This window comes from Lissotriton helveticus, chromosome 1_1, assembly GCF_964261635.1.
Source record: "Lissotriton helveticus chromosome 1_1, aLisHel1.1, whole genome shotgun sequence".
Lineage (NCBI taxonomy): Eukaryota > Metazoa > Chordata > Amphibia > Caudata > Salamandridae > Lissotriton > Lissotriton helveticus.
This window is the reverse complement of record NC_136057.1, coordinates 1,772,363,354-1,772,384,459: the sequence shown is the minus strand read 5'-3', so window position 1 is coordinate 1,772,384,459 and position 21,106 is coordinate 1,772,363,354. Positions and strand designations below refer to the sequence as shown.

Sequence of the window (21,106 nt, the reverse complement as noted above, 5' to 3'; positions counted from 1 at the left end):
CACCCATGGAACACCTATCACTATGAAATGTAGCGCAACACAGCGCAAGCCACTGTGTTCTGTCACATTTCACACAGTCACACAAGGTGGTACAAATTGCCCCTTGCATGACTTTGTAAATCTTACTGAAGCCTTTGTGTTGTACTTGCGTCTCCTTGCACATCTAAGGACAATCAAAGGCTTAGTAAATAAGGGCCATAGTGTTTAGCAATGCACAGTTTCACATTACTCAGATGAAGATGTTCAACAGGGGCTATCTCACCACAAGCAAACTGCAAAAGACATCTGACTAGAAGTGCCCACCCTGTCACCAGCAAAAAATCAAATTTCCTGTACAAGGATTGGTCCTCCCTGGAGGTTGCGGGCTATTGGAAATACGTTGTTTCTGCATTGATGTGAGTGTTGCGGAGAACAGTGACATGTTCATTAACATATGGCATTCTTGGCTTACACCCTAGGCAGAAGAATTGAAAAGTCAGACATGGATTTATCAAAACAGTCCCACCTGCACATGCCAACAGCATATCTTATGAATCATTGACAATAATAAAAAACACACTTGTTCCTCTGTTGAAACAGTCACTCAGTAGCAGAACAGCCTCCGGCGTGTCCGCAGAAGACTCTCATCTACGGACACGCCGGAAGAAGTTATGCAAAGTGTGTGTTCCTGCCCAGTTATGTCAGGGCAGGAACACCCACTTTGCATCTCATTAGAGATGCAAAGCTGGGCGTTCAGAAAACAGGCGCTAATGCAAGGTTTCACGCGATAGCGTGACCATGCTGATTAGGCGATAAAATTATCGCTGCTTTTCGTCCGAAAACGGACGCAAAAGCAGCGATAATTTTTTATCGCCATGTTGAGGATATGCCCCGTGGTGTGTAAAAAAAAAAAAATCAGTTTAGGTTTTTTCGCTTTGATTCCAGGCGCAGGGCTAGCCTTTTAGTTGTCTAGAGGAGGTATTAAACCTCGTCGGGAAGAACTTTCGATCTGTCCCTTTACGTACATTTGTTGGCATCTATGCGTATATGCCATCCTTTCAATAAACTATGAGACATTACTAACGTACATTGCTTAACACTGAGTGAGCCAGTCTGCCGATGGGAGCTTGGACGCGGTGTCACAATGCGTTCCGTGTTGTTGTATCATTTAGAATGTTCCTTGTTTCACAATGCACCCTGTACTGCAGCCAAAACAGTGTTGAAATGTATCCGCGGCTGCCACTCCTAAATTACAGTTATGTAATCATGCACAATGTCTCAATATCTATAAAAAAACACCCTGTGATGTCATCGCTTGAGGGCTAGCTCTTGATATATAAGGAGCACCTGTTCCACTTTAATACTGAGAAGCAGAAGAAAGGCTGTAAACCGGAAAGGAATCAAGAGTTCAAGATGAAAACTGCAGGCCTCATTCTGCTCGCCTTTCTGATCTCTGTGCTTGCAGGTAATGCTTGAGTCCAATCAGCTTGTTATCATATTTCTCCTTCCAACTTTCTGCTCATTTTTATTATGTTCACCTCGTTTTTAAAACATTACACCCTATTTAGCATGAAAACCATTTTAGGTGTATGCTCGCCTCTTGCCTTTCATTGGTCTTATGAAGCAAAGTTCACCTTTAACACCATCGGTGCTGGCCTCGGGCGAATAAGCTTTGCAATGCAATATGCATTTTTACTCACAAAATATCCTCACTCGTCGCAACAATAAACGTGCAGCCATACATTGGTGTATGCAGGGAACCCTGATTTCAGGTGTTATATGGAAAACTATGCAAAAATACGACATATTACTGTAAAAAGGGTTTTCATTTTGTAAATTAAACCAAGAAAGGAGACATATGTCTTTGACACAAACACCCTTATAGAACTCTACTTCATTGTACGCACACTTTGTTACAACGTTTCAGTCAAACGTTTAAATGGTTACTACATTGTACAATGCCATACATTTTGACATGTCACAATTTTCTTAATTTATGTTTTTTACTTGAGGACGTCTGTAGCACGAGCACAGTCGAAAGGCGATATGGCACTTTGAAAGAAACTGGGTCAGATTTATCAACACTTTGCACTGGTGTAAAGTCCCTCAAAGTGACTCCCCAAACTGTTGCAAAATGTTGATTTGTTATTTACTTTTTGGTACCTTGCCTGACAGTAGCCAAAGCAGCGCTTCGTGTTACTTTACATCAAGGAGGCATTCCATGGGTGATGCATGGGCATTCCCACACAACCATCAATGGTGTCTGACGCAAGGCCCTATCGACTCATGTCTGTATGAAGTGCACAGATTTGTGGAGAGTCCAGAGCTGAGCCATTTTTTGTACATGTGGCACAGTTCTGCTCTCTCCAGTTCACCCAGTGCAGCGACGTTGCTTGCTGCCCCGCGTTGCATGAACTTTTGTAAATCTGGCCGCTAGCCTCTAAGCTTACCACCTATGGAATCCATTTGATTGTATGTATGTGAACATGATGTGATTAGTCATACAGTATCAAGGACAGACTACATCAGTAACACTTGTGTTATTTGTTTTCCAGGTGAATCTGTGGCTTTAACATGCAATGTTGTATATCCGTGCTTTCAAGCACCTTGCCCGATTGACAAAATAACCTGCACGGCTGGCGAAGTCTGTTATTCCCAAGGTAGGCCCATTATTATCAAATTAAGGTGTTGTACCATTAGGGAACACAAGAGGATTTGTATCCATACATAGTCTGGTTGTAAGAGTTGCTCCTCAGTTGCAGAACTGACCTAAAAACATCATTGTAACAAAAAAGAGGAACTAAGACGCAGATCATGTGAATAAATGAAACAAAAGATCATAGTTTAGAATATAGAAGCAACAAAATGCATCATAGTATCACGAACTTTAGAGTTCCTACTTTCTCTTACAGGGGCCATCAGTGTAAAGAAAAAAAATACAGTTTCCTTTCTGCAGTCCTGCATCTTTAGCAGTAATTAACAACATGCATTCCAGACCCCTTTAAATCCTTGTTGTGTTTTGGTGACCTTACTTGTTAAACAAGTATCTCTAGAATCGGTTACTTAAAGGCAGGTTAACCAGTTTCCATTTTCTGGAACCAGATTTGTGAAACTAATGCCCAGATCCTCGTGGCTGTCGGGCAACGCAGCGCAGCACCCAAAGAGACTGTGCTGCGTTTCGAGACAGGGAGAGAGCAGGACAGCACCATCTTTACAGAGGTAAGGCACTTTCCCCCCCTCTCCCTAGCACATGCACTGATTTCAGCTGCTGTGCGCCAGGCACACACCCTAGCTCCATTGCGCTAAGGTGCGTGTCTAAGTCTAGCATAGGTTTTGTACAGGAAAGGTACCCTTCCAGTAAAAAATACTATGTGGAGACTCACTTCAACGCTTTTCCCACTTTGTGTGTGGGCTGCACAGTGCAGCATTCATGCAAAGTCAGAAAAACAAAGAGAAATTAAACTATTTCTCATTTTACCGCCTGCTTTCCAGCAGCGTAAATGTTTGGCCCTAAATCCTGTCTGCCAATGTTAGTAGATGGGGTGTAATGTCTAAAAGCATGGATGGTTGAATGGGAACACCATGTACCACCCATGTAATGCTCCTGTGATGCAAAGTAATGCAAAGCAGCGTTTCATGCTGCTTTGCATTACTTTTCCATACAAACCAACAGAAATACCAATTTGCATTAGTTTGTTAATCCCAAAACAGGTTTAGTGTTGGGTTTGCGTTAATCTGGGCCAAATTTTCCAATGCAGTGATAGTGCCTGTTTAGTTAGCAAAGCAATATCAATAAATGCCATTGTCCACATAATTCAAATAATGAATGCTTAGACTTTACTCATATATCATTTGAAATATGTTCTACAATATATCCTCTGCTATCACCCCTGGCGTTCCTGATGACATGCTTAGGGGGCCCATTACGATGTCGGGCGGATTGCCTCCACCAGGCTGGCGGTAGCCACCGCCGGCCTGGCGGAGGCAATCCGCCCGACATCCACACTAGTTTCCCCCCGCCATATTAGTATGGCGGGGGGGACCTCGGCGGACAGAAAGACCGTCCGCCGCTTTTCCGCCCCGGTCGCCTTGTGGCCGGGGCAGAAAAGGAATAATATGGTGGCGGTGTCTATTAGACACCGCCATCCATATTATGATGGTTGTATTTAGGTGCCTTTCTGTGGCGGCGATGCCGCCACGGAAAGGCATGCGGTCTTCACTCTGGGGGCCCCCTGTGGGCCCCCAGAGTGAAGGAGAGGTGGGGGTGTACACAGGGGGTACCTGTCGTACCCCCCTTCATTTGCATTTACAAAGCAGCAGGCACCGCGCGGTGCCTGCCGCTTTGTATATGCAAATGCTGAAATGCATTTTTAGCATTGTGGCGGGCGGTGCAGAGAGCACCGCCCGCCACAATGCTAAAAATACAGGATGTGCCTGCCACTGTGGCAGGCACATCCTAATACCCCCCACGGGACCCCCGCCCTTATGGTGAGCGGTCCCTATTACCACAAGGATGGCGGGCGGGCAAAGTCTGCCCGCCATCCTAATGAATGGTGCACTCGGAGTGATACTTTGTGTAAACCTCAATAAGAGTTCTATTTAGAGTTTGGCAGAGGGGATTCTCCTTAAAAATGTGGTGGATGTCTCGTCCACTGTATTAAAAGTGTCTAATGGCCGATGGAACCTGAAATATGGCCAACAGGCTGTGTGTCACATTTGTGACAGTGTATCTCATCCCCCAAACTCTAAATAAACCCCTAAGCTTTTATGTGCAACTCGTGTGATCCTCGACCTGAGCTCCTATGTGTAAATCCCCCAGCCTGAGTTCTTATGTATAACTCAAATGATCTCCCAGCCTGAGCTCTTATGTGTAACTCATGTGATCCCCCAGCCTAAGTTCTTATGTGCAACTTGTGTGATCCCCAGCCTGAGCTTTTATGTGCAACTCGTGTGATGCCCCAGCCTGAGTTCTTATGTGCAACTCATGTGATCCCCAGGCTGATCTCTTTTGTGTAACTCGTGTGATGCCCCAGCCTGAGCTCATATGTGCAACGCGTGTGATCCCCCAGTCTGAGCTCCTATGTGCAACTCGTGCGATCCCCCAGCCTGAGCTTGCTGAACCTATGTCATGGACTCTTAAACAGTAGCAGAGATCCACCTGGTGAAATGGTAGGGACATCAGTCTAACATCTAAACCTCCTGTGATGGAAGAGATAACAATCATTCATACGAAGTACTCATCAAAATCGCGCAGAATTATGTATTCGTTTGTTAATTGTAAAATGCATATAAATGTTCATCTTGTAGCTTGTTTTTAACATATTCCATTGAATTTTGTTATGAACAGTCAAACAGAATTTGACCGGGTTCATGCAGCTGTATGTGCGCCAAATGTATTGAATCATAATGAAAAATGCCATGCGCAATGCACACTCAATGACTGCACATTCTGAACAGTGACTGCAGCACCTGAGGATTGTACAGTGGTCCATGGGACAACATGCCATACCCTGAATGCTGACTATTAATTTTAGAAGCAGAAACTGTCCCTTCAAGAGATAGATGGCTACTTATTTTAATTTTATTTAAACAGCATTCTGGGTATACATATGCAGGGATGGAGGTCTGCTCTTCTGCCCAGGACTCAGTCCCCGCCTTTGCATCATTGCCAGAGAATCCCAAGACACTTCTGCCCCGTGACTTTTATGGAGGCAGACGTTTCGGGTGACCCCTGCAAATTGGAATTTTGTGTTGTGACTGATTACTACATCAGTCACAGCACAGAATAAAATTAGCTGGTGAGACAACAGTGTGCAAGGCACATCAACTGGTTTGTGACTTCAGTTAATACATTGCCTCTGAGTTCCAGAAAATAGGGGCTATTAAGTTACAGGATCTATGACGTGTGTGCACCCTGGGTGCTATCATATGAGTTTGAGCAAGACAAAGAGTCTACCATCATCATCATCAGATGAACTCCATCATCTAGAGGAAGCAAGGCCATACCTTCCTGTGTCAAAGACTGAAGGAACAAATGCTACGAGAAATGTTGTGTTTTGGTGTGTGTGTGGCTTTTGCCAAATATTGGTGGATGCCCAATTTCTCAGTCTCAGACGGCTCCACACTAAGGCAGAGGAGCATCCAGTCATGCACGTAAAGTGTGCATGACTGTTTGGCTAGCCGTCGCGAGCCGTCCAAACAGTCATGCCCACTTTGCATGTTTTCCACCTGTTGGTTTCATTTGCTCTCTCTCATCTTGGCATTGTTTGAATATGGGACTGTGTAGCTTTGTTTGCATACAGTAAAGAATCTAGACACAGGGTGGTGTTCAGGTTGTCTTCCTGTGTGCCTTCCAAGTTTGGGCCTACTGTGGCCAGCATCGGCCTACTGCTTCAAAGCAATGCAACAAAAAAAAAAAATGATAATGGAACGGTATTATCATTTTAGTTATAGTGTTCCAGTCGCCACCAGGTTAGGGTGGGAGCTCGGCGCCCGTGACCCAGAGGGAGGAGGAGGGGTAGCTGCTGCGCCTAAAGTGTACATGACTGTTTGGCTAGCCGTCGCGAGCAGTCCAAACAGTCATGCCCACTTTGCATGTTTTCCACCTGTTGGTTTCATTTGCTCTCTCTCATCTTGGCATTGTTTGAATATGGGACTGTATAGCTTTGTTTGCATACAGTAAAGAATCTAGACACAGGGTGGTGTTCAGGTTGTCTTCATGTGTGCCTTCCAAGTTTGGGTCTACTGTGGCCTGCGAGGGCCTTTGGCCAGATTGCACAATAAATAGCAAATCCGAAATATTGACTAGTCACAATATTGTGACCACAATATGGAACAGGTTAGTGTGCAGACTAGTGAGGAAATGATTCTTACCTCCACATCTACATACCGTATAGTTATATATACATATCACCAAGGTACATATAAGTAGGGTTCGATAAGGAAAATGTGTAGAAACTTACAATTCTATATTTTGTCTCTCGATATTGTGGTCATGATACTTTCACCCATTAATATTTTGGTTTCGATATTCCTGGCCTACACTATTTGGCCATAACCCCTGGTCTTTGCACTTGCCATTAAACACATCCTCCCTGTCGGGACAAGCATACTCAAAGGAGACAAGCACCCTCAAAGGAGACAAGTACACTCAAATGAGACGAGCATACTCAAAGGAGACGAGTAGGACTCAAAGGAGCATGCTCCCCTGCCATCATTTACCTCAAGGAAGTTTCTATGGCTTTTTATGATTTGTGCTTCAAAAACATGAGAATCATGCAGGTACGCCGAAGGCCAGAAAAAATGGACTGATACCCAGAGCTGGGCTCAGTGACCTGGAGGGACACACCAAGGGCAACAACTCATTGAGGGCCTCATTTACAAGTCCCTGTACGCTACCAGAACGTCACTTTCATTGATGTACCGGCAGCGCACCGTGCAGTACCATATCTACAAGGCAACGTAAAGCCCACCTGTTTGGATTATCATGGCCTTGTAGATATGGTGTGAGGCATCACAGCGCAAGTCGCTGCATTGAGTCACAGTGCAATCGGGAGGTGTGCCATAGGGGTTATAGTGGGTGGTCCTAAGTAACACCCATGGCATTTGACACATTCCCAGAATTACAAAGTACTGTAAACCTAGGAATGCATCAAAAGCCTATGCCTTCCCAGGAGAGAAGTAGGGGTGGCAGAACGAGGAGAAATAACTTTTTCGCCTTGTTTGTTCCTCTGAATTCAGCACACATAGAAGGAAGAAATCGCCTCCTTTGATTGTTTTTCTGCAGGAAGATGTCCCTTACTGCACAAGACCAATCATTCCCGTAATGCCTACATTGGCGCATGGCAGCCAATTATACGCCAGCGCTGGGGATGAGGACAGGAATGCACTGTACCTCATAGATACAGCGCATTCCTTCCCTTTTCTATTGACGAATGGCAACGAGGCAAGAAAGCTTGAAGTGCAGCCCTTCACCAAAAGCTTGGAAATGAGGCCTTAGTTGGTAGGGACTGCTGTTCCCTTATGGGACTGGGAAATACTGGTAGTGGTGGCAATAGATAAACATACACATATGACCTAAAGGCTATAATAAAAGCTCTCCAATCACGGTACTCAGATGTTCAGAAATAAAAAAAAGATACCAGTTTGTGAGGACACCCCTTAAAATACTGCTCACCTTAAACATATAGGATTTCAGCATATTTTTGTGCTTATTTTGTGTTTCTTGCTATTCCTTAATGGATCACATTTCCCCTTCCAATCCTTAAACTTCCATTGGCCCATCTCACCTTGTACATTCATGTTTTGTTTTCCCCATTTGTTTCTTAGAAGGAACCGCACATGGATGTCGTAACAAACAGGAGTGCCTGAATCGTCAGTCTATCCCAGAAGACAAAGTTATCTGCTGTGAGACAAATAAATGCAATTAGATTCCGAGGGGTGTGGGCTGAAGATGAGTCCCTTAGAGATGCAACTAACTACTCACAAGTAGGATGGAAATAATGCACATGCTCAAGGCCCACCCGGTGGATGGAGACTACATCCTACAACAAAACGACAAACTAAGATGTGACCTCTCGAACCGTCAATGTATTGAATACCACACACCTTGGAAAATGTGCTGCTAAAACGTGTGAAAATAGTCTTTGCTCACCGTACGTTTTTGTTGTTTCGAGGCACGACCACCACAGGATTCCTGCTTCTCCTGTTTTGAATATTTGCATATCGTCACCTCATCTCCTATGTCACTTGCTTCAAAAATCCATCCCTTTTTCTAATACCATACCTTAATTTCATTTGAATGGGAAAGATGGCAGAAATTAGAACATCTCAACTTGTGGTCCTGTATTAAAAGAGAATGAAATGCATGTGTGTTTCCTGTTGTTTGTCACATTCAGAGCTCCATAATGGTCATGCATGTGCAGCAGTGCAACCACTCTTATTAATGGTGCCTTTATTACTATTGATTAAAGAATTCTCATAGAAATTCTGAAAAGATCAATTGAAATTGTATCAAATGGCAATGTGAGGCACAATCCCATTATTCAGACCCTCCAGCTTATCGCGATTTCGCGATTTGCAAAAAAAATCGCGAAATCGGCCGATCCGTGCAAATGCCGCGATATTTGGACAAACGCCCGCGAAATCCGCCATTTTGCCGTGAGCCAATGGAAGGGAGGGTGTGTCTGTCTCCGCCGTGACTGGGGGCGAGCGACATTTTGCCGTGAGCCAATGGAAAGGAGGGTGTGTCTGTCTCCGCCGTGACTGGGGGCGAGTGGCTGAAAAGCTTCAGTGCTCCGTACATCTCTTTGTGTTTGCCTAATTACCGTTTGTGGTGTAGCATTAACAAGCGGAAAGGAGCCATCCAAGACATGCAGAAAAACGCAGGTAATTAAACTATGTGAGGAATTCTTGCAGAGCAGAATTACACGATAACGGATACAGGGCCTACTGAGATTAAACACGCCTTAAAATGAAGTCTGACACATTTTCCCAATATTGTCTGCATTATTTCTTCATTTTGGAGCGTTTCCTATAAGCTTCCTTTATACATGATAGTCACGCTGTCTGTGCAGTCTGTCTCCGCCGTGACTGGGGGCGAGTGGCTGAAAAGCTTCAGTGCTCCGTACATCTCTTTGTGTTTGCCTAATTACCGTAATCACCCCAGTTGGTGGCAGTAGCCCGTCTGCCCTCTGCTCGTGCACCCGAATGGGGTCTGACAATTACTTTAGTTTGCTCTTACTTGCAAGGAATTTGGTCTTCAGAATTGTTCTAGAAGTGTGCGTGGAGCTTTGGGTGGCGTGGAGCTCCAGCTGACTTCAGGTGGGTTCCTTGTGTGCAGTTGCACTCCGCACCTTCGTCAGCTCATACAATTCTTCCTTCTGGAGAATAAGCTAACATTTCATACATAGAATTGTTTTGCTGTGCTAATTACAATGTGGATGCCCAATCGAGAGGTTAGCTAAATTTTGTTTTGGCCCTGTAAATGTGGATAAAAAATGTCAGAATTTGAAACTGCTACATCTGCTATGCTAGAGGAACTATAATTATATTTAACTGAGTATCAGACCATGACAATTTTCACAACTGTTCTGTAAGTCTTTTGGTGAATAGCAGATTTCATAGATCATATTACTGGTTTCAATTAGGCACGGTGAGCTATCAGAACGCTAGCTACTACAGTTACAGGATACATTAGTACTGCAATGCAAATCAAATTTGTAAAAGAGGTTAAGGGAGGGGAAAGATATTCTGACTACATACACCGGTCACCAAAGCTACTCAACAAACTACTAAGTCAAACAAAGATAGCTGTTGCACAGAAGTGTGAAAGTGCCCCTGCTCAGCTGTTCCAGTTGTATATGTGCTTCTTCCACCTGGCAGCTTTACAAACCCACTTGGGAGGACAGCGCTTGAACTATGACCTTGACTCTGGCGCCAGTGCAGCTCTGCTGACCTGGTTCTCTGGCTCCACAGAGGCTCTGCTGACCTGGTTCTCTGGCTCCACAGCGGATGGATGGATGATGAGGGGGTGGGTGAAAGGATGGATGGATGGATGATGAGGGAATGGATGGATGATGAGGGGGTGGGTGAAAGGATGGATGGATGATGAGGGGAAGGATGGATGGATGAAGAGTGGGTGGGTAGAAGGATGGATGGGATGGCTAAGTGAAAGGGTCGATGGAGAGAGAAAGGGAGGATGGATGGATGACTAAAATAGTGGATGGGTGGAAGGATTAGTAAGTGAAAGGATGGCTGGATTGGTGAAAGGGTAAATGGCTGAATGGATGAGTGAATGAATGGATGGGATGAAGAGTGGATGGATAAGTGTACAGATGGATAGGGTAAAAGGGTGGATGGATAATGGAGATGAGTGAAAGGATGGATGAGGGGATGGATGAAGGGATGGATGAGTGAAATGATAGATGGAAGGATACATGATGGATAGGTTTGCAAACGGTTGAATATGTTTGGAAATGGCTGGGAGATGCGTCACGTTGTAAATACCCCGCACCATGGTGCATCTTTTGCGCCGCCGCTGCGTCACAAAAGTGACGCAACGGCGGCGTAAAAGCAGCCCAAGGGGCTTGTAAATCTGCCCCAAAGAGTCTACATTGTAAAGAAACCAAATATACATAGCTTCATGTTGTTAAATAACTCAAAAAACGAAGATATCTGTGTTTGTTGTAGGAAAAATGGCCACATAAAATGCCGCAAAATTGCCGCTAAATTTCCATATTTGTGCCGCTAAATTTCCATTTTTGTGCCGCTAAATTTGCTAATCCATGCCGCTATATCCTGGGGGGTCTGATTATTGGTAATGTGGCTTTGGAGTGATTGAATGTGCTATGGAAATAAGAGAGGATCTATTTGTAAATGTTTGACACCTGAAGCACTATGGAAAGATGACACCGATGGCGTGTAGTGGTTGGGGTAGAAAACATTTTTGAAAGCAAGATAGAGACCTAGAAGGTAAATTTTTTGGGGGGCATGGCATATTTCAAAAACAAATTTCAGAAAGAATGCCAACAGACGTGGCGTGGACAGGGAGGAAAGTAGCCAACACGATCCTCCCCTAAGCTCCGCAAAGGAGCCCGTTAGTACCCCATAAATGGTGTGCATCACTGGTGCAATTGTCGAAAATGGGCCCCTCAGCACACGCTACAAGTGAGGGAGGGAACATTAGCCGCAATGGGGTAGTGCGCCTCTGGTAATCTTCACCACCTGACTGACCGCGCGATCAAGCAAACTGGGCGTATTACAGAAAGGGCCCAAGGGGCCAATGGACGTTTGCGCACACTTTGCATGCCCCAAGGGCACTTGGTATTACAGAAAGGGCCACAGACAATTGGCACACATGTAGCGCCAAAACTATTGAGAGAGAGCATTTCCACATTTGCATGGGGGCATGGCCCCATGTGAATAAGGAAATCACTTTGACTCTGCGCCCACACCGCCTACTAACGTGGTTTCAGAGGCAAACATGCCATTAGGAGGTGCATTGAAAGTGTGCCACAAAAAGGTAGCACACTGTCAGTGCACTCTCTTGAGGGCCCTCTCGAGGGCCCTGCAGGCAGGTGCGGTCTCTCACTGCACTCACCTGCAAGGGAATCTCAAATTCCTTTTGAAACCGAAGATGGGTTGCTGCCTGCACAGGGCAACACAGAGCAGCTTTTAAAAAGCTGCTCTGTATGTCTCTTGAATGGGCAGCGCGAGTATGTAGCTGCCCTGAGGGGTGTGCATTCATTATAATAGAGTGTACTTTCCCTGTTTGCAACTGTCGCACCTGCTTAAAGGTGGCTTTGATCATATAAGGAAAGTGCACCTTTTTAGTGATATGGCTCTAAGATGGTGGCTGCAGTCTCAACAGCTTTTCTGAAACCCAAGTCACTGCCCTGGACAGAACGCTACAGGGGAACATGGTGGCCCCATGCCAACCACCTAGATTGATTGAGGTGGTGTTTGGTGGGGCAGCGTCAGGGAGCTGAGCGACATGAGTCACCATGGCAGCAGACACCATGAGGCCGATGGCAAAGTGGGCCCGGAGTTGGGGGCACATGGGCACAAACGCTGCACATGCGCTGGTTCCAACGCACAGCCACAGGTGTATGAGCATGACAGCACAACCTACCTGGGTCTTCAGACTTGACGCGGCAGTACGGCGAGCAGCTTCCACGCACTACACAGGCCACCTCCACATTGTGGACTTCATTCCAGTGGCCCAAGCGTAGTGGTCCTGCTGAGGTTAACCATGCTCCTTCGCCATAGCCAGCTTTCCATTCAAAGTGGAGTCCCTGCAAAATTCTCTGTGGACATTACACAAGCCCACAAGCCACAGGAGTGGGTGTGACTCTGGAATAGAGTTCTTCCCAAGCAAGATTTCCTCTGTGCAAGAAACTTCCAAGGTCGAAACAAGCTCCACCCGACTCTTGCAGCTCTCCTAGTGATTGGGGGGGAATCCCACTTGGTCCCTAAATACTCTGGGAGGAGCAGCTCTTTGACCAACATTAGAGGAAAATTGTCCCTTCCCCAGAATATATAGAAGATATCGACCCTACAACAAAGAGAAGTTGAAGTTCAGCCCATACCCCCATATCCTTTGAAGGAGGCGCTGCCTTGTACCCACATGTTGCTCAAACACTGTGAACAATAACAACAAGCAAGGCAAAACTGCACGTTCTTTCTCCAGCAGAGATTTTCTTCAGACATCTGACCCCTCAACAAACAGCGTTAACGCCCTCAATCCCCACAACCATAGCTCAAGTGATCCCTTACCCTCAGGTGCCAGTTATAGAGGACATTCTAATACTCCTGGTGGAATTTTGTACAGATACCACATCCCTCTGCCATGGCTTCAACAGAGTTTAGTCGAACCTCGACTAATCTCTATGCCAAACTGACTCTCGTCTGGAATGGGTCGAGCATACAGTGGTGGATCAAGCCCATGGCAGCATAGACCACACTACATGTCTGGAAAAGCTGAAATAGGAACATCCCGCATTGCAGGATAAACTCGATGACCTAGAAAACCGATCCAGGAGAAATAATATCAAGCGCATTACATGAAATATCTTGTTAGCAGACCTGGAAGCCCATGTCCAGGCCTTCTCTGCCCAGATACTTCAACAACAGGAAGATGAACCAAATCATCCTAGATCACACCCATGGGTTTACCTGCCTATCAGAAACAAAAAAATCTTTCTGCAGAGGTATTACTCAAGTGCACTGCTTCCATGTGAAAGAAGAAAAAGTCAGAATTGAGCCACTGCACTCCTTCCCTTTGTAAATAACTCTTGTTTTTCAATTCATGTGATGAGATGCGTGCAAACAGATACCGTGAAACACCTCATCACGGTCCAGTTTGAAACAAATCCAATGGGGTACATTACTCATGTACTCGACTGTTGCACTGCAGTAGAGGAAATTTTTCCTTTGTAAACTCTTCATAATTCCGTCATTTTTATCAATTTATCCATTTTAAACCAACATTTTAACTCGTGCATCTTCCTTAATTACGCCACTACGGAGACAGCATGTTTGCTTTCTGAATTCTTTATTCATCATTTTCAAACACCAAACGTCGCCAATCCAGGCTTTAACGGAGGCATGTGAGGGCAAACATTTTTCAAAAGTGGTTTTCTGAAATCAACGTACTTCCCAATGCATTTCGAATTCTACAAATTCTTCGTCAGGGGTTTAACTGCAAAACAGATAAAGACACTATTATACTGGCTGCTTGACCATTAGTGGTTTACTAAAACTGATTACTCTAACTTTGCCCTTCATTAAACAAAAAACAACCTATGTATGCGCTAACCCATATTACTCCCTACGTACTCGAACCCTACCATCTCCCAGGTTGTCAATAACCTTAAATAATAACACCCTCCCAGCTGCACAGATCCCACTGGGCTACGAGGCCCCCTTCATGCTATTTACCTTCTCTACACCACTGCCAGCAGCATAACCTCGCTTCACTTCCACATGACAAGTGCTATGAATGAATTTCCCTCGTGCTCGTGCCGTTTTTAAAGAGAACAATTTCCCACCTGCAAACAATCAAAGTATACTACGCTCCGCCCCCTCTTTTTTGTGTGCCATACCGATAAACATCATTACCCATGGTGCCCCACATCACAGTGAATGAAAAAACGTACTCCCTCCAAATTGACTCCGCCCCTTTGAAACCTCCAGCAAAATGTGAAAAATAATGAGACATTCGAGTGCCCTATTTAAAAAGTGCACGTAAATAAACAGTTCATAAAAACGAAATGTTCAAGCAACAAAGTTCAATTGTCTCCTCATGCCTGTGTCAATTTCGTTAATCTCTGCTTTTAGATCATTCCACTTAAAGTGATGTATTGTTTCTGTCTCCGTAATGGTAGTTCTTTTAGGAAATAAACTTGAATCCTTGGGGTGCAAGCTCTGAGGTGATGATATTGCAAAGCAGAAAAAGTCAGAATTGAGCCACTGCACTCCTTCCCTTTGTAAATAACTCTTGTTTTTCAATTCATGTGATGAGATGCGTGCAAACAGATACCGTTAAAAACGGCACGAGCACGAGGGAAATTCATTCATAGCACTTGTCATGTGGAAGTGAAGCGAGGTTATGCTGCTGGCAGTGGTGTAGAGAAGGTAAATAGCATGAAGGGGGCCTCGTAGCCCAGTGGGATCTGTGCAGCTGGGAGGGTGTTATTAATTAAGGTTATTGACAACCTGGGAGATGGTAGGGTTCGAGTACGTAGGGAGTAATATGGGTTAGCGCATACATAGGTTGTTTTTTGTTTAATGAAGGGCAAAGTTAGAGTAATCAGTTTTAGTAAACCACTAATGGTCAAGCAGCCAGTATAATAGTGTCTTTATCTGTTTTGCAGTTAAACCCCTGACGAAGAATTTGTAGAATTCGAAATGCATTGGGAAGTACGTTGATTTCAGAAAACCACTTTTGAAAAATGTTTGCCCTCACATGCCTCCGTTAAAGCCTGGATTGGCGACGTTTGGTGTTTGAAAATGATGAATAAAGAATTCAGAAAGCAAACATGCTGTCTCCGTAGTGGCGTAATTAAGGAAGATGCACGAGTTAAAATGTTGGTTTAAAATGGATAAATTGATAAAAATGACGGAATTATGAAGAGTTTCCAAAGGAAAAATTTCCTCTACTGCAGTGCAACAGTCGAGTACATGAGTAATGTACCCCATTGGATTTGTTTCCATGTGAAAGAAGACATCCTGAAAAGGGCCCGTCAGCTAGAACCAATAGTTTTCCAAAGGGACACAGTTCTTTTATTTCAGGATGTCCTGGCCAAGACACTAGCGAGACGGAAGGATTTCTCTTTGACTTCCCTTCACATATAAAGATTTGTGACGAGAAGCCAGTTTGATGTGTGAGAGATCCTAGGCCTCCCTTTGAACTCCTCCCAGACAAAATAAGTGAACCAATGTGCTCCCTCTTGACAGATCATGGAGGCGGATAGTATTTTCAGCCCACCCGCTATGCCCATAAGAAAGCTCATATTAGCCTCCATCTTGATGAAGGGGTAAAATATGATTGTGAGGTCCTCCACAAGAGCCAAAAAACATGAAAACCCATAAAAGTATCATGCTTCAATGGACACTGTTGCCACTGATGATAAATGTTGTATGTCATCATGTGAACAGGGTTCCGGGGCTCCTTCTCTAGTTCTTGGAGCCAGCCCTCACTATTTTCTAACGCTCTCCTAGTACCACAACGCTACCCACTGTAGACACTTTTGGAGAACTATAGACTTCAACCCCACACTGGGTCGTCCACAGTTTTTGGAACACCTTTTTGTTGTTTACATTATGTTGCTTAGTCTATTCCAATTCTACTCACACACAATGACACACACACTGAGAATAGCTGCTGGGTTAATGAAAGCCGGATATCACTTCTGCCATGATATAAACAACTTAGCATAACCCCCATCAAACAGCATGACACGTCTTAAGATAGTCTCATGTAATATACAAAGCTCTCCTGATCTGGCTCAAACAGAAAGAAATGGACATAGCGGTGCAAATCCACCCCTCCTACACATGAAAAACACAGGGGTTTGCCATCCTCATACATGTCCTTTCAAATAGGTAGCACATATATGGTTTGTATGGGCCATGAGGTGAGGATAAGAGGCTCATCCCGATAACCCTTGTCTCTCCGTATGGACCCAACGAGAACAAATAATCCTTCAACTCTGCCCTTTACCCCAGAATCTCTTGTATCACTGTTGGGGGAGATACAGGGTTCAAGAGTGGACAACGGAGGTGTATCAAAGGGTGAAACTTGATGAAAGTTTGACAATAGGGATCCCCCCCCGGAGTCACCATGTTAAGAAAGACTGCAGAGCAGGAACAGTCACAATAGGCTGTTCATTGTGTGTGTGTGTGTGTGTGTAAGTTTGAAACACAAGCTTGCAGCGCAGGTCTTAGGGTGCATGTGCATCACACATTTTGATCCTGGTAAAAGCCATATTGACCCTTATGGGCACTTAGTGGTGAATGGCTGAAGCATGTTGGCCATATGAAAAAAGGATGCACAGGACCATTGTAGTCTTCAAGACATTCCTCACTGTTTTTAAACTTGGCGAAGACCACCATTAATAAAGTACCTGACATGGTGGATGGCCTTGAGTCAATTTTAAATCACTTGCTTTTTTTTCACTCTGTTAAAAATAAAATCCAGTTCCACAGTAAATCTAAAAAATCGAAGCACACCCTGGAGGCATTCAGCACCCAGGGTGGGAATTCCCAGTGATGAAGCATGTCACCAACTAGGTTGGTGAGTGAGGGCTATTAAAAAAAAATAGGATTCCTTTTTGTTCACCATATATGAAGCAAGAGGCTGTCACTAAAATTGTTAAGTTGGCAGCGAGCACGTTCCTGGTGTTTGAATATATGACTGATGGGGAAGTCATAATATGGGGAGACTATAATACAACACTGAACCCCTCGCTTGATGGCTCTAACACCAGCCACACAAGCCCTCTTAGAGGAGGATAGCTCAGTAGAGAAGGTGTGAGAGGCCATCAAATGATTGCCATCCTGGAAATGCTCAGGCCCAGATGGCTTTATGGCCTCATTCTACAAGACTTTGGCCTCCTTACTAGCTGAGCCCCTCACGAACATCTGTAGATACTGCTCAACACTCAGAATGGTAACTGATACAATACTGGGCTCCCATGTTATCATCCTGAAGAAACCTGATAAACAGCCCCTACTCTGTATGTCAACTGGCCGATCAACCTGTGAAACTGCAATGTTGAACTATTTAGGTCAACATCAGTGGCTAGATTGCATCAGGCACGGCCCTGCCTTATCTCTATCCAACAGTCAAACTGCAATACCAGATTGGCGGGAATGCTCATGGAAGTGCCTGAACCCCAAAAGCAACCATTGGCCCTTCTCTCCCTAGGCGCAGAGAAAGCCTTTGCTAGAGTGGACTCGCTGTTCCTATCAAAGCTCCTTGATAAAGCCCTTGTCGGCCCGAATATGAGAATATTTATTCAGACCAAATACCAAAGATCAACTACTAAAATTAAAATCAAAGGGGATTATACACCAGACATACGTATAGCAAGTGGTAAGAGACAGGACTGCCCCTTTCCCCACTAATATTTGCATTATTCATGGAACCCTTGGTAGTCAACATTCAGAATAACCCTGACATCCAAGGACTGTGGGTGAAAAATTAGGAACACAAACTATTCGCCAATGACATCCTCTGCTTTATAATCAACCGAGAAAAGTTGATAATATTACTTCATGAGGAAATACATTGGTTTACATTGGTATCAGGATTCAAAATTAACTATTCCAAGTCGCAAGGTGTAGGAGTAGCAGATCCTTACAATCCCTTGTGAGAGTCACTCCAATGAGTGGGGTTCTCATGGTCAGAGTCGGCAGTAAGATATCTGGAAATCAATATCCAATCACAGTCCAGAGCTATCTATATGTGCAATATTACACCCCCCAACCCTTGTTCAAGGATTTATATTGTTGGGGCAAGCTCGAAATTTTCTGCCTGGGCAGGTTGAATCTTCTCAAAATGAACTTCGTGCCATTATTATTATTATTATTATTATTATTATTATTATTATTGGGACATTTATTGAGCGCTGCGCTTACGCACACCGGCGTGTCCACGCGCTGAGAGTGGGAGTAGACAGATGACAGGGAGCAAAGACATCACGGGCCCTTATTTGCTATAAAGATAGGTTTTTAATTTTGCCCGGAATCTGGCCTCATCTAGTTCCAGACGCAGGTCCGTTGGCAGTTTGTTCCAGTAAGTTGCCGCCAAATATCTGAAAGACCTGCCTCCCATGCGGGCCTTCTTGATTCTTGGGGTCCTCAGTAAGCCACCCCCTGTTGATCTAAGTGCCCGTGTTGGTATGTAGGCTTCGATCAAATTCGTCAGGGGGACGGGTGCCCTGCCATTCAAAATACGGTGACAGGTACATAGGGCTTTATACTCCACTCTTCTCCTTACAGGGAGCCAGTGTAGCTGCTGGAGGGCCGCCTTAGAGTGCGCCCTTTTTGGCAGTCTGAGTATCAGCCGTGCAGCCGCATTCTGCAGCACTTGCAGCCGGGCCATGCTTTTTTCTGGCGCTCCCAGGTACAGCAGGTTCCCATAGTCCGCCCGAGCTGTTACCAGGGCATGAACCAGGGTTTGACGTGCTTCCAGCGGGAGTAAGTCCAGGACCTTTCTCAGCTTCTTCAGAATCCCGAAGCAGACTCCCACCACCCGATTAATCTGGGGGCCAAAGGTGAGCCCTACGTCAAACCATACCCCCAAATTGCGCGCCTCTAGGCACGGGGTAGGGGTGGGGCCAAGGCAGGAGGGCCACCATGCCGGCGACCAGGCAGACTGGGCTCTCCCTACCACCAGCACCTCTGTCTTGCTGCCGTTCAGCTTCAAGCAATTGTTGGCCATCCATTCGGCAAGATCTTTCATACACGAACGGAAGCCATCGGCAGCAAGACAGGGCGCCTGCGACAGGGAGATTACCAGCTGCGTGTCGTCGGCATAAGAGACTAGTTGGAGGCCATGACTCTCCACGATCGATGCAACAGGCGCGACGTACAAATTAAAAAGGGTAGGGCTCAAGGACGAGCCCTGCGGCACGCCTTGGCCCAAAGGCACCCCCCTAGAATAGCAGTCTCCCTGCCTGACTTGAAAACTTCTCTCATTGAGGAAGTCTTGGATCCATCTCAGCGCGGTGCCAGAGATGCCACCTCTGTTCAGACACTGTAGCAAGATGTTGTGTGCTACAGTGTCGAACGCCGCGCTGAGGTCCAACAAGATCAGAGCCATAGTTTGGCCTGCATCCACGCCCTCTCTCAGATGTTCCGTTGCCATGAGGAGGGCGGACTCAGTGGAATGACGTGGCCTGAAACCAAACTGCGTCGCATGGAGCAGTCCCCTTTCCTCTACGTGCTTCATAATTTGGATATTAACCACCTTTTCCGCCACTTTTGACAGAAAAGGCAGGAGGGAGATGGGCCTCAGATTTTCTAATACCTCGAAGCCTAAATGTGGTTTCTTCCTGAGCGGGAGCACCACCGCCTGTTTCCATCCGACCGGCAGCTTCCCTGACCCGAAAGATACACCGAGGATATGCCTTATATAAGGCTCCAGGACTACCAGACTGTCTGCCAAGCGTTTAGGCGACACCGGGTCCCACGGGGAACCTGTTTTTACAGAGCGGCACACCACTAATAATTCCTCAGGAGGAGGGGTGCAAAAGCGTGTAATATGCCCTGCCGTCTCTGTGTGCCCTATTGCTTCCTCTAGGTCCAGCCCTATAGGCCGAATAGGGAAAGTTGAATAAATCTTCTCTACTTTAGCGGAGAAGTAGTTTGCAATTCGGTCACAAGACTCCGTAGAGCAGCTCTCCGGCTCTGTAGATGCCTGCACCGACGTCAAGGATTTATAGATGCCAAAAAGTTCCTTGGCAGAGTTTTCCGCCCCCTGAATTTGTTCCGCAAAATAGGCTGCCTTAGACTTTTTTATCAGCCTGTGGTGAATGCGCCTTTTTTCCAGAAATAGATCCCTGGCCTGGTTGTCATAAGACACCCTCCAGACTTTTTCTGCCCGCCTACAGTCTGCCTTTGTCAGTCTCAACTCAGCACTGAACCAAGGAGCTGAGCGATCTTTCCGGGCGCCTGTAGTAGTAGGGCGGCAGAGTGGGGCTGTCTGGTCAAGCGCTGCCGTAATGCGCTGATTCAGATTGAGGACAGCTGTTTCTATGTCCTCACCCCCTGGCAAACCGTCCCTAGTTAGGGCTTGGTTAAAAGCTGCCACCGAGAATTTGGCCCACTTCCTCCTAAGATAGTTAGCGGGTACCTGGCTGGTTTTGTTGGAGTTTCTACTCTGTATGGAGAATGCCACCAGGAAGTGGTCGGTCCAGGGAAAGGGTTCAACACCTGACACTTCCACACCTTCCCAATTAGCATAGACCGGGTCCAGGAGGTGTCCCAGTCGATGCGTAGGCGACTTAAGTTTCAGGTCCAGTTGCAGGGCAAGCATGTCCCGACCAAAATCCTCAACCCCGATAGCCTCAGGGCAGTTGAGGTGCAGGTTGAGATCTCCTAAAAGGAGAAATTTATCCCT

The 21,106-nt window shown here is 45.6% G+C and overlaps 1 long non-coding RNA gene across 1 annotated transcript; it reads left to right on the top strand.

Annotated features, from left to right (window-relative positions):
• Positions 1-1,318: 1,318 nt before the first annotated feature.
• LOC144752193 (uncharacterized) lies at positions 1,319-8,846 on the top strand. Its single transcript, XR_013594044.1, has 3 exons — positions 1,319-1,444; positions 2,535-2,639; positions 8,308-8,846. It is a non-coding gene; the product is annotated as an uncharacterized LOC144752193 (long non-coding RNA).
• The last annotated feature ends 12,260 nt before the right edge of the window (positions 8,847-21,106 follow it).